Here is a 13,468-nt window from a genome sequence, read left to right on the forward strand (position 1 = left end):
TATTCCAGCCACCTCATTTGCTTTATTGCATTTGCTCACTTTGCACCTCACCTCAGTACTCTTCGCAGTCTCTTCCGCTTTCCATAAAATCCCTAAGCCTCCCATCCTCCACCCTTCCCTCTCACTGTCTTCTCCATCTCTGCCGCCCTCTCCAGCTGAAGTGCTGGCTTGACTAATTAAAAGCCTTAATCAGGATTCATAATTAGGTCTAATCAGTGCCTTGTACATCATTCCCTTGCATTCTCCCTTCGCTTGTGGTAAGGGCCGAGATGCTTATGAAATAATTTAGGCGACTTAATGTGTCCAAATGCAGAGCTGGGAGCAGGGCTTCGGTTAAAAAGAAAAGGAGAAGAATATGATTGGGACCAGGCGGCTGATTACTTCCCCTTCCTCCCCCTCTGGTTTTCTACTTCACACATTCAAATCTGTTCTCTCTCTTTCTCTTCCCATTTCTGTCTCTTTCGGCTCTTTTTCCTCATACGTGGTGTCCTCATGACAAGAAAGTAGGGTAATAAAGCAGACAGCCTTCCAGATTACAGCTCCCTCCTCTACCTCTGCATCCACCTGCTTCATTGCAGCTGAGGCCACAGCACACTAAGCCCAGCAACAGCCTCTCTGCTCTTTACTGCCTTCTGTCCACCTGAGCTCTCATCTGTTAGAACTAGCGCCTGATACAATGCAGGACAGAAATAGAAAATTACACTGTTCATTATTCAAAAGGCCTCTGCGTAGCTCAGACCGCAGCCTCCTGGTTTGTTTCCATGTCCGTGCGCTGCTCTCATCACTTCTACAAAGCAGGAATACGATCCTGCTGCAAAGTAGCTGCTCCTTTTGAATTTCAGTGGTCTGTATCATGGTAGCTCATAGAGTCCCGACCGTGCAGAATCTTTCTCCTGTGCCTCTGTGTCAGCTTCCTGCTGTCTGAATAAGAAATTGTTAAGGGGGAAAAAAAATTAAATCGCCTTCAAAAAAGAAAACACCAAACAGTGGGAGTCTGAGAAAAAAGCTGCATAGAACAGATTTCAGCACGGTGCTTTTTCTACCCTCTTTGTCTGTGCTGTCAGAGCCAGACCATTTAAAAAATATACACCAGGTGCCCAGGTACGTGTTCCTGCTGTGGTACACACATGTAATCGCAATTACGATGACAATGATTTTCCAGCAAGCCATACAGAAATTTGTCAAAATTATGATGTGCATTGTTCTGCGCGAGCTATTAGGCCTATAATGGAGTGGTTACCTTGACGACTGTAAATCAAACCAGGTAGTGTAAGAGGATGAGAGTTATTGAAGGTGAAGAAAAACTACAATTGGTCTCATTTTCTGAAAGATTTGCTTTATTTTATTTTATTTTTTTTTTTGCGGAGTGCTGCTCGATGTCCTGCAAGGTGGTGTCAAGATTTGCCTGAAAAGTACACCTACGGTGCTTTGTTCCGTGCAAGTTATTGTTAGGCTTTTAATGGAGTGGTAACACATTGCATTGCATTTCATGTCTTTACATTTGCAAGAATGGTCAAGTCAGGAGCTTCGCCTACTCTAAGCATCCTAAAGAAAGGAACCCCCAGAGCAGAAAACACAAGAGGTTCTCAGCAATATTGAAAGCAGTTAATGGAAGTAGTGCCTTGGGGAGAAATCAAAGACCAGACAGAATGAACATCACGATCAGATAACATCAGCTATTTGTTTAAAACCAGTCACAACCTGCTCACAAAATGGACTGTTTGACAGTCAAGGTCAATGACAATGAGACAGCGGATAACCTTAGAAACCTGAAGGAGGTTGAGACCATCCTTGATCTAAGATAGGGGTTACCATTAGAATCGTGAAAGGATTAACTGTTGCTTTAATAATCCCCTTTTCTCCACACTGGCCATTAAAAATCCTACCATTCAAGAGATGTGGGGCCAAATCCATAACCCTCTTACATGCCGTTAGCCATTAGCCATTTACAGTAGGTGGCCTTCTTCGTGTACTAGTACATAATTATCACCTCATTCAATGCATGCTGTTCAGCCCTGCTGAATAGAAGTATTAGGCAATGTGTTGCCAGACAGTACTATTCCAGATTGGGATCCTGGAAAGGTGATCAGGGCACCATTCAGTGGACTCTGAACAGTGACACAAGTTGCTTTTGTATTTACTTGCTTATTATTTTCATTTTTATGTCCTTTTTGGATGGTTTATCCATCTAGAGTACTTCTTTCTGATTAGAAAACGGTCACAATTGAGGTTAAAATACATATTTTTGTAAATAGCAAGATAACAAAGCTATGTTGGCTCCTCACCACGTTTTGATTTTGCTAGCGGTCCCCTTCATATGATTTGTGCTGCTCTTTGTTGTAGGAAGAAAACTGGACTGATACCTATACAGTTTCAGCTGTAACTGAGCACTTAAAGAGCTTTTTATTTATTACACACCACAGTCACACACATGTGCACAGAGCACTTCATTTTATGCCTTGAAGCACCTTCTATCATGCACACGCTCACAGTCCTATGGATGCATCAGGGGGATCAGCGTCTTGCCCGATGACATTCTGACAGGCAAACTGGAGGAACCAGGTATCGAACCAACAGCCTTCCAATTGACAGGCAACATGCTTCACCTCCCGAGCCGCCTCCTGGCAATATGCATGTTACTGATAAGAGTCATTCATTGGGGCGATATTATCTGAATCAGGAATCAAGTCTGAGCCAGGCCCCGACATTAAATGTACTTTACTCTCGCAGCTTCCTGGGACATCTCGCAGGCTAATACCTGGATCATTTACAGAGACTGAGTGTGTTATGTCTGATGAATGTCTACTCAGGTGCCGCCTTTCATCTCAGCCAGAGTACTTCTATTATTGAGAATGCAGCTGACACAGACAATTTGCAGATGGAGTTCATAAGTAAAAACGGCTTTATACTAATGCAGGGGTCTGAATGACCCAGTTCATCTCATTTTTAGTTTCTGAAAAACTATGGAATCCATTTTGCATATAAAGAGAACAATGAATGCTGCCCCTGTTTCTCATGATTACATGGTTTTAGGCATTTGTTAAATGTAAACCACTGATGTGGTGCTGGTGCCAAATCTCCTTTCATGCAACAAAAAAAAAAAAAAAGGAGCTGCTGGGCTCAAAGTTGGTACAACTGATGACACTGGCTATCGGAAAGGTTACTGGAAGTGATTTGCAAATGATAGATGGTAGATGCAGCCCACAGGCCCTGTCATCATGAATGAACCCAACTTCTGCTAGCAAGGCTACGCAACAATCAAAATGTGGGCTGGTTCTCATACAGCACCTCAGTGGTTGAAAAGAGTAGGTTGACAGCAACATTTCTGGTAACACGCATGCTGCACACTTGCACAGTACGTGCTTTTTAAAGTTGTGCAGCCTTCTTATTTCTGCCCCTTCATTTCACTGCGTTCCAAGATTCATACAGTGCAATCCGCCAGCGTTTTTGGAGAGCCGTAGCTGCATGTAAGATGGTTTTACATCCAAAACATCATGAATATTAGAGTTTAAACTACCCTACTGTTTTTTTTTTAATTCCATAAGTAAGATTAATTCCACCTTGACTGGCAAAATTAAAATGTTACTCAGACTTCTATTCAATAATAATGTAACTCTGTGAAATAAGCATTCTTTAAAAGGAGTACTTAGTCAAAATATAATTAACTTAATAATACATTTTTCCTTTTACTTAAGAACCATTTTAAATGCAGGACTAGAATTTGAATGATGTATTTTAGCATTGTCTTAGTAATATTTTACTCCAACAATCTGAATGTTTTTTTTTCTACCTCTGTTCTTTCCCAGTGACTTATTAATAAAAGGAAAAAAAACATTACTTGTGAAGTTAGAACTGAAAGGAGGACAATACAAGGGCACTTTGGGGAAAAGAAATGAATCTCACCCGATCAGATAGACCTTGTGACAGCTGTTACAGCTTGGTTGAACAATGTCATCCTGAAACTATAAAATAAAAAGTATGCGCATAAATTACTGCACTCAAGAAATATCTTAAAGTGCTGCATCTAGAAATCTTAATGTTTACCACGTCAAAGCATCAATATCCATAATACTGTAATCAGCTGAGACAAAGGCAGAGATGATTGGTACCCTCCATCTCATCCTCCTTATTTCAGCAGATAGAGTTGCATAGACAGTGTATTATGGAGCACAGAGGGCAATAAAGGCTGTTGTTCTGCTCAGCTGTGGTCTTTATTGTTTATGGTAATGGCTTTTATGTCTCAAAATGAGTGTGACACTGAATTATTGATGTTTAAATGTCCACATGGAACCAGCAATTTTGGGAGCATCACTCTCAAGAAAAAAAAAGAGCATGCAGTTTAGGTTAAATCTGCAGTGTGCCGTGCATACCGTGCAAGGATAGCTCTTAAACTCGCTACTGTGGGAATCTTCGGAAATTCGAATACGTGGTGGACGGTGTCCCATTTTTAAGGTCCCGGGAGTCTTCTTATTGCTCATTGCATCAGGAGGGTAGGGACATGAACGGAATCTGCAGATCGCTATCACAACACCACGCAATTCAACCGTTTAAAAATGCAAATGTGCTTTAAATAAATGCATGAGGGCCGCACCTGTGGCCACTTTAGAATTACAGTGACGCAATATTTACAAGCCTCTTGGTGTACAGCTTTTGGCTTCACACTGGGCAAAGCTAAAACTAATGCAAGTTTGATGATCGCTCACTGGACAAAGATGTGTGTCGTTTACTCAAACACACTTTTATTTTACTTCTTTTTTCTTTTTTACAAAATCACTGTATTTGCAGTCTTCAGAGAAAGAAAAGTGTCCACATGGAGCCATAAACTTGGTGTGTGAGTGTGTGTGTGTGTGTGTGTGTTTCTGGATGTGGGTGAACTCCCCCCAAAAAAAGTTTCGTTTTGTTTTCTGAGTTTGAAAGCATGCTTCAGACGCTAAAGACTGTTATTAGTTGCTGTCATGTGACCGTGCAAGGTGGTCTCTCGGCCTGATGTGACACGCACACTCATTCCATGCGGCCGTCTGAGCAGTCATTTTCAGGGGTATTAGAAGCCCTATAACACGGTAGGACATTAACAGCATAATAATATCACAAGTTGACCCTTGACCTTCATAGCAGCTTATATCTCCTTGCTGATAGATGCGGGCTCTGCATACAGCGCTCTGTGCTGGAAATGAACTGACACGTGGGAGAAGAGGGCAAAATCCCTCCATATTAAGCCTCGCCGGAGCGAATAGCAGAGCAGCTTAGGAGGCGCGGGAGAGTGGCAGAGAGATAGACAGAGAGGCGTTGATACAAACTGGAGAGAGGGCGAGATGATAGGATAATGAGAATGGAGAGAACAGATTTTTCCTCTTTTACAAGGCTGCAGTTACATCCCCTCCACCAATCTTGCCCCTGTCACCCGTTAGGGTTTCACTCAACCACATGACATCACCTGCTGATTTGATTGCAGAGCCTTAGTGATACATTACACTTCTTACTCTTTTTGCCCCCCTTTTATACGCCTTTTATCTTCTGCCTGTGCATGCCGCTCACCTCATCATTCCTGAGACATTACTCATCTGCTTCTCACCTGGCTTGTTGTTTAACAGAATCCCCCTATTTTAAGATTGCGTCTTAATGTGTGTTCCTTCGATTCCCGCTCATCTAGCACATCCTCTACCTTACCCTTAATAAGGCGTTGTCCGGTTTCTCAAAGTCTTTCCTGTGCACCATCATTTGACCTTTTACTCTTTCCTCTGTAGCCTTGCATCTTCTTCTTTCCCACATTATTTTGGTTTCCACCCTTGATGACTATGCCCTTAAGCAACAGCGGAACCAGTTTCCCATGAGGGGTGAGTGGCAGCCTGACCGGCAGTCTACCTCTACCTAACTTCATCTCTTCCAGCCCTCCCTGCTCTGAAATTTTCCACCCATTTCCCCTCCAACTATCCACCTCCCAACACCCGCAAATGACTCAGTGCCCACCTGCCCCGCAGCCATCATCTATCAGTCAATCTGAATCACACACACACACATGCACGCACGTGCGCACACACACACACATACACGTACAAAAAAATGGTGTGTGCACCATGACATACACACATACCATAATCGCTGTGAAGGACTAAAATGACAGCTTCAACCCTCTGGGATATGCTGAACTTCTATGCATGTTTTTGTGTGTGTGTGTGTGTGCGTGCATGCATATGGTCAAGGATGTCTGTGTACATGTAAATGCAGTTATTTCTATAAATATGTATGGTAATGCACGGAGAGGGGTTGTGAATAAAACATGGAACAGGCTATGGTACTCTTTATGGATGTTAATCTCTGCGGCTGTAACCTGTCTGTGATTGTGAAGACTTCACAATATCTTGTTCAAATGTCATTGCTTTGTGTGGATTATGCTAAAGTGAATATGTGCTCTTTGACCGCTCTATGTGATAAAATTTACATCACAGCAACAGTGACTGTTGGATACAACAGTCACTGATAATATAACTTAAACAGCAGCCACAAAAAAAAAAGGTCCAACATAAAATAAAACTTTGAGGACTTCTACTTGTCGCACAGATACTTGTAATCCTGGATGCATCGCTCATTTTGATGGGTGTGTTTTTTACTTGATGCATGAAAACATCATAACCTGTTTATAATGACCTAGATAAGATTTTCTCCCAGTTATGAAAAACCTGATTATCATATCTGAGATACATCTATGTGAATATTATACTTTTCTAGTTTTTAGTTTGGAAAGGATGAGTTGTTGATGGAGGAAATTAAAAAGTGGTGCCTCTAATTACTACTTTTGGTAGTTGGTTTAAAGTTTGTTCCAGTCTGAAGTATATCAGCAACCCAGATGACCGTAAAAGTTGGTACAGACATTTTTAGTGGATTAAGCTCAGTCAGTTTGGTATTTTATAGGCTCTTCCTAGTGCCAAAACAAGTCCAAATTATGATTTTTTTTCATATATTTCATTACTGTGGAAAAGTCTTTCTTTACATTTTGCTAGGAAAATGTGAAATATGTGCAGTGATTTACTGAAATATATCCAAACATAAATAGAAACACAGTATATAAGGCAAAAAACTGAGTTTGTGCAGTGAGCTTGAAAGTCAATATTTGGTGTGATCACCTTTATTCTTCAGCACAGCCTCACCTCTCTTAGGCAGCTTTCTTGTAATGCCTTTAAGTAATCTTCAGGAATAGTTCTCCAGGCTTCTTGAAGGACATTCAGATCTCCTCTTTGGATCTTGGCAAGATGATCCCACACTGCTCCAATAATGTTGAGGTCCATGACTGATAGTGTACCACTGTGTTTTATTGTCCAGGTTTGCTTTTACTGCACTGGCAGTGTGTTTGGGATCACTGTCATACTGAATAATGAAGCCTTTGCCTTTAAATGTTTTCCACATGGCGTTACATGATGGATCAAAATCTGTGTTTCATAATTCCATCAATTTTGACCAGATCTCCAACACCACTGGCTGAAACGCAGTCCTGAACCATGACAGAGCCTCCACTGTGTTTCACAGATAGCTGCAGACACTCACTGTTGTAACTCTCTGCTGACCTCCTCCATACATGTTGACAACAATTTGAACCAAACTATGGCTACAAATGATGTGTTTTTTTCCAACAGGCTGCTAGTAACAAAGTACCTAAAGATACTATTTAAAATTGGTCCTTTGCTAAGTTGTCTGTTATGCGTAGACAAACCAGTGGCTCATCCTTTGAGTTAGGTGCATTTTTTTTTATGCTTGAGTGATTCACAGGTCACTAAACAAAACATTCCTCTGGAAATGGTCAGGTACAAGAACTGGACTGAGGGAAGAAATAGCCAATGTCCAAAGAAAACTTTTGAAAGACCTTCAGAAAACCTGGAGAACTATTGCTCAAGACCACTTTAAAAACTGCAGTAAAGTCTGGCTCCTCAGAAACAGAATACAAAGAAATGAGGGGTTCCTCAAGACTTTTGTATACTACTGTATGTCAGCATGGACAGATGGATCCTTTGTTGCTCCCCTGATAATAAGTCTTAAAGATTTTGGGCTGTTTCCTAACTTTTCCTGTATCCAGCCTGGATGGCTAAGGCTCTCATGTTTTGTGCTGCAGTGCTTTGTCCCTTGTTTTTTTGAGTTGACATGAGCCCCAGAAGGCACTTCTGTTGCCATTCTAGCCTTCTACAGCTTTTTTTTAACACTGTTGTTGTGTAGCATGGCTTTAAGCTTAGCTTTTAAAACCTGAAGACATGCCACAGCTCAGTGTGTCTAATGCTTCAGGAAACAGTCACTGCCAGGCTTAAAATTTCATTATGACGACAAGGAGGACGCTTAGGGTCATGACCTTTTTAATCGTAAAACGATCAACTCGTGTATTAATCAGTAACCTTTTGTTATGGATGTCCTCGTCTCAGAAATTTATGTCTGCAGTTTTGCCCATTTTCAGTTTCTTCTTCCTGCTATATCATTGCAGGGGACACACAGGTGCCGTACCTTACTTATTGACCTTTAGTCGTTAGGAACAGTTTAATCCTGAGCTTTCATTTTTTTTTCAGAACTGATTTATATGGCTGCCTTTATATCAACCTAACAATACCTCTGTAGCTTGTCATAGTTTATTTTCTTTGACATACAAAATTCTAGTCATACTGCGTTTTTTTCCTTATTTACTTTGTCCTTTCAGAAATGCATCAGGCAGAGCATGGTGTATCATCTTTAGGCGTCGACTAGCCTCCAAATTTACTGCTAATTTTCAATTCAGAACATTCTTAAAAGCTACATTTTAAATAGAAGCTGCTGGCTGATTGTAATACCTCGAGAAACAAACACACACGTTGCTGGATTTGAAAAAATGGAGACCTTTTTTAACCATCAATAACTATGACTGTTTGATTTTGGGACCTGGAGAAGCACTTTGGCCCCAAATGAGCTAACTTAGCCTTAAGTTAAAACGAGTTAGCTTCGAAAGAGTTTGGTTTACAGTCTGTGGTGCTGAGTGATTGTCTGTACTATAGGATGAGATGCTGTGGCAACTTTTAGAGACACATTCCTCTCAATGCTCTGGGGATATGCATATTTTTATCATCAAGTTATCAGCTGTAACTCCCAGTTATTTTCATCTGGATGTGTGCTCAGTCATCCAGGTAAGGACCCCGGAGAGAACAGGAGCACTAAAAGAGTGCTGACAGCAAACATGGTGGTGAAAGCGTAACTTTAGAGGGAAATATAAGCTGTTATAATCAGCTCTGAGTGGTGATACATGCATTATACATGCAGCGTTTATGCTCCGGTGACAACTGAAATTAAAGGTCATTTAAATAATGTTTCAAAATAACTGCTCACAAAAGTGTCCAGAGGTGTTTCAAAATGGCTGCCGACTTCCGCTGTACTGAATCTCAGCATCCTCACATGCTTAACATTACAGCTGCTTAAAGAGCAGCATTGAGACAGAAGCGCTGCTGTGTGCCAGCACAGGTTTGCAGAGCTTCTAGCACAGATGGAGGCATTTGGTGTTATTTAACCATTTCTGTAAAATGGTTTTACAGAAATTTGACCTTCATTACAAAAACACTGCAGAGTGTGTGCCTTTTTTTTTTTTTTTTTTTTAGCTGCGTGTAGGAGTTATTAAGTTTTTGGCTTAATGATGGGTGGACCTCCTATACAGAGACATACCAAAGAGTCAGCTTGTTAGGCATTCTTTGCGTCATAGTATTAACTTGTACCGCAGAACATTAAATTAGGTTTTACTAAGGATTTTCACTAAGACAAAAAAAAAACTAACTTTGAAACAGGACAGTTGTACTAGCTGCTGAATCCAGAGGACGATTTGTCTTTAACGGACAATTGGTTTTAAATTAAGAAGTCTATGACCTTCATCAGCTTCTGTGAATGTGGCCATTAACTCTCCCAAACACAACTCCACATTTTTAGATTACAAGCAAGAACGGTGCGATCCAGAGGCAAATACAAGCACAGGATAAAGACCGGAGTAATGTTTTGTCTTTTGACTTTTGCTGTCTATTACAAGTAAGAGCTTTTCCTTTGAAAGCAGAATGAACATTGCAGAATAATTGAGTGATTCGTCTTGATCAACAACATTTTAATTATGTTTTGTCTTGCAGGGTAGCGAAAATCACGCTCGCCTCCCCTTTTATTGAAAACAACATTTCTTGCACGAACTGCTGCAAAAACATTTTCTCTCACTAATACTGGGTGTCAGCGCACCATTCATCGCAGTTGTGATAATATTTATTTACATAAAAATTACAAAATTATGTAAAACTGAAGATGTGTGTGTGTGTGTGTGTGTGTGGGGGGGGGGGGGGGGGGGGGGGGGCAAAGAAAGTGCTGGTCATTGAAGAAAAGAAGGGAATAACACAAATGTTCCACAGAGGACCGGGATGAGGGATAGGAGATACTCCCCGTGGACTCAAATGAGACAGTGTAATGAGTTGCCAGGCTTTGATACAGTCTTCCCCAAATCAGCAACACACTCATCCAGACAGACAGGGTCTTACTAATACATTCTGCTGTAGACATTTTTCCCAGCTTGCCTCCCTCCTTCCTTCTTTTCTCTCTCGGCCTCATCTCTGTCTCTGTTCCAGCCTATCAGACATGACAGTACCAGCTGGCTGCTGGCAAACTCACAGCCAGAGGATATAAGCAGCATGTGTGTGTTTGCAAGTTTGTGTGTGTGTGTGTGTCGGAGGGGGGGGGGGTGGGGGGGGGGGGGGGGGGGGGGGTTGTCAACATATCTGTCTTTTGAGGGTGTGTGTCCATAGTTCTGACAGGATCGGGGTGTGTTTGCGCGCGCACGGGCGGTCACATGTGAGGCAGATTAGGTTTGTGTGTCTTCGGTGCCAAAAAAGCGGACGTGTTGATTTAATGTCACGGAGTCTGAGCCTGAGTGATCTGAGTCACAGGTGTGGCGGTTACTTGGGGTGGGGCTCAGAGTAATATTTAATTCCAATAAAGATAGTTGTCAACACTTGAAGCAGCTGTGTACTCTTGCGGGTGCTTGGCATTTGCTTCTCTTGTCTGACTCACTGAGCGCATTAAAAGACAGTCGTTTGCCTTTGTTTGCTGTGTAGCCGGGTGCCGGTAAAGATGTGTGTGCTGTTGCTTTTTCACTAAAGTTTTAGCATTTTATATAAATGTCTAATGGAAAAAAACAATCAAACATCAAACCCATGGTTCTGCATTAGTGGGCGCTCGCGTGGTTGCGGGAAACCTTTAAGGTTTATTGGAAACATTTGAGATGAACACCAGATGCGTTTGTGATTTTGACACTGTTCAGCATGTTCACCCTGACCCCGAATGCCACTGCCCCCCCCTCACCTTTCCTCCACTGTGCCCTCTCTCTCTCCCCTCCATGGATTAAAAACACACACTTCTCTTCCCATCTGTCTGCCTATACCTCCTGTTGCCTTATAAAGTTTTGACCCAGATTCATAATGGGGAAGAGAACGTCCCAGTCGGACGGACACACATACATCCCGCTCCCCAAATCCCAAAATGTGTATTTTTAGATCTTCAGTGAAGCAAATCTAAACATCTTTTGAAGCTCTCATTTTCAGTTTTCAGAAGTTACAGCTTCATATTTGTACTTCTGCTCGTCTTTCCTCCATCTTCTCCTTGGCTGTTTACTACATATTACATCTGAGTAATGAGTAATCCCAAAGATTAGAAGCCGCTGATACTAAAAACTGCAAAGGCCAACATCCTGGTGATTTTTTTAAATATGCTCATTATGTGTTTCCCTTTAATTCACAGTGAAGGTTTGGCACAAGAGCCCAAACCAGGATGAAGCTGGGGTTAAAGCGCTGCTTCAGTACAAATCATAATTGCAGCTTAGCAGCTCAGCCAGACGTTAAGAAGGAGCCCCTAATTTTAAAAGACCACAATGGAACTTGATGGAAACCAACAGGATCCCATGGGTCCATCCAGACGGGGTCTAAACCAACTCTCTATTGGTTGAAACAGGCCAGACCTGATGACAGACAGGCAGGCCAGAGCTGACAAACTGGGGCTCACATGTTACATGCTGTTTGTTCTGTACAGACTCCAAAATATGTGAGACACGGAGGCATGGGGTGATATTCAGACGGAGGAGAGGAGAGATGGGAATTGAGTAGGAGTGAATGAAATGAGAGGAGGTGAGAAGCGGAGAGGAAATGGGTTGACACTGAGTAAGAGGAGGTGGCAAATGTTGCAGGGAAGGTGGAGGTGGGAGGACATTTTCACATATTCATAAGGAAAGAGTTTTTGAGTTTTTGATGGGTAGTAAAAGGGTTGCAGTTTTCTTTACGTCTTGATTTGCAAATGCCAATTCTCATTCAGAAAAGCAGAGCAGAAAGCACAACGATATGGAGCAAAAAAGCAGTGCGAGGAAGCTGAGCAGGTGAAACGTGATCAAGAATATATTTCCAGAGATGATCCCAGGAAGGACAATGGACCGTGACTTGAAAGTTTTAAAGAAATGGCTTGATATTAATAAATGATCGCTGAATGATAGTAAAGCAAAGAAGTTGATATTTCATTGATATTTCAGCTGTGTTCACTTCCTGGTTAAATAAAGGTTTAACAAAGGGATTCTTGAGTGTGATAGCAGACCTCGATTTATAGTGAACGTTCATTTAAGCAATCTAAAAACAAAAAAAAAGCATTACAATACTCTATAAAAGTAAAGATACATTGATTCAAATGTATTGCAAATACTGTACTGTTCCTTAATAGGTTACCTACTGTGTGGAGGTATGGGGAAACAAACAATAAACAAGCTCATATCCAACACAAGAAACACAAGAAAGTGGAGCAAAATTAGAAATGACATGCCTAATGACATTTACAGTTCAGTCGATCTCAGCACTGCACTGATAATATGCAAAGCAAATAACACTGCATTTACAGTTTGTTTGAAATTACAGAGACACATCATTTTACTACTGATAATGAGGCAAGAAATGACCATCAAAAACTGACAACAAAGAATCAAATTAAATGGAAAGGACATAAATTATTGATCAAACTAGCTGTAAGCAGAACATTTGTCCCTATCCTTGATTTTAGAAACATACCTTTTCATAACATACTGTTGTTTTATGGCATGTGAAAATGTAAGGGGGTCCCGAGGAGAAACAGAACGAAAACGAGAGCAAGAATTGTGCACGAGGCGAGTGGATAGCTCAAGGCCAGTTGGCAGTGACCACGAGTGCTTTCATTGCAAGGTGCTGCTTCTGTAGCCGAGCCCTTGAGTCGGCCGCACAAATGGATAACGTGTTAAGCATATTGCTACATTTACTACCAAAGACGCTGACATCTGGAGCTGGAAAACTGAATCAGGGCTCAAGATTTGGACGAGGTGCGGAGAGGCGAGGGCAAGCAGAGCAGCGTGCAGGTGAGCCTTTTGGAGGCGGGTGAAAGGGGAGGTGCGCGGCTGCATTATGGTTAACGTCCTGACTGAGCAGCTTCTCACGTTCCC

Source organism: Archocentrus centrarchus (genome assembly GCF_007364275.1).
Source record: "Archocentrus centrarchus isolate MPI-CPG fArcCen1 chromosome 18 unlocalized genomic scaffold, fArcCen1 scaffold_23_ctg1, whole genome shotgun sequence".
Classification (NCBI taxonomy): Eukaryota; Metazoa; Chordata; class Actinopteri; order Cichliformes; family Cichlidae; genus Archocentrus; species Archocentrus centrarchus.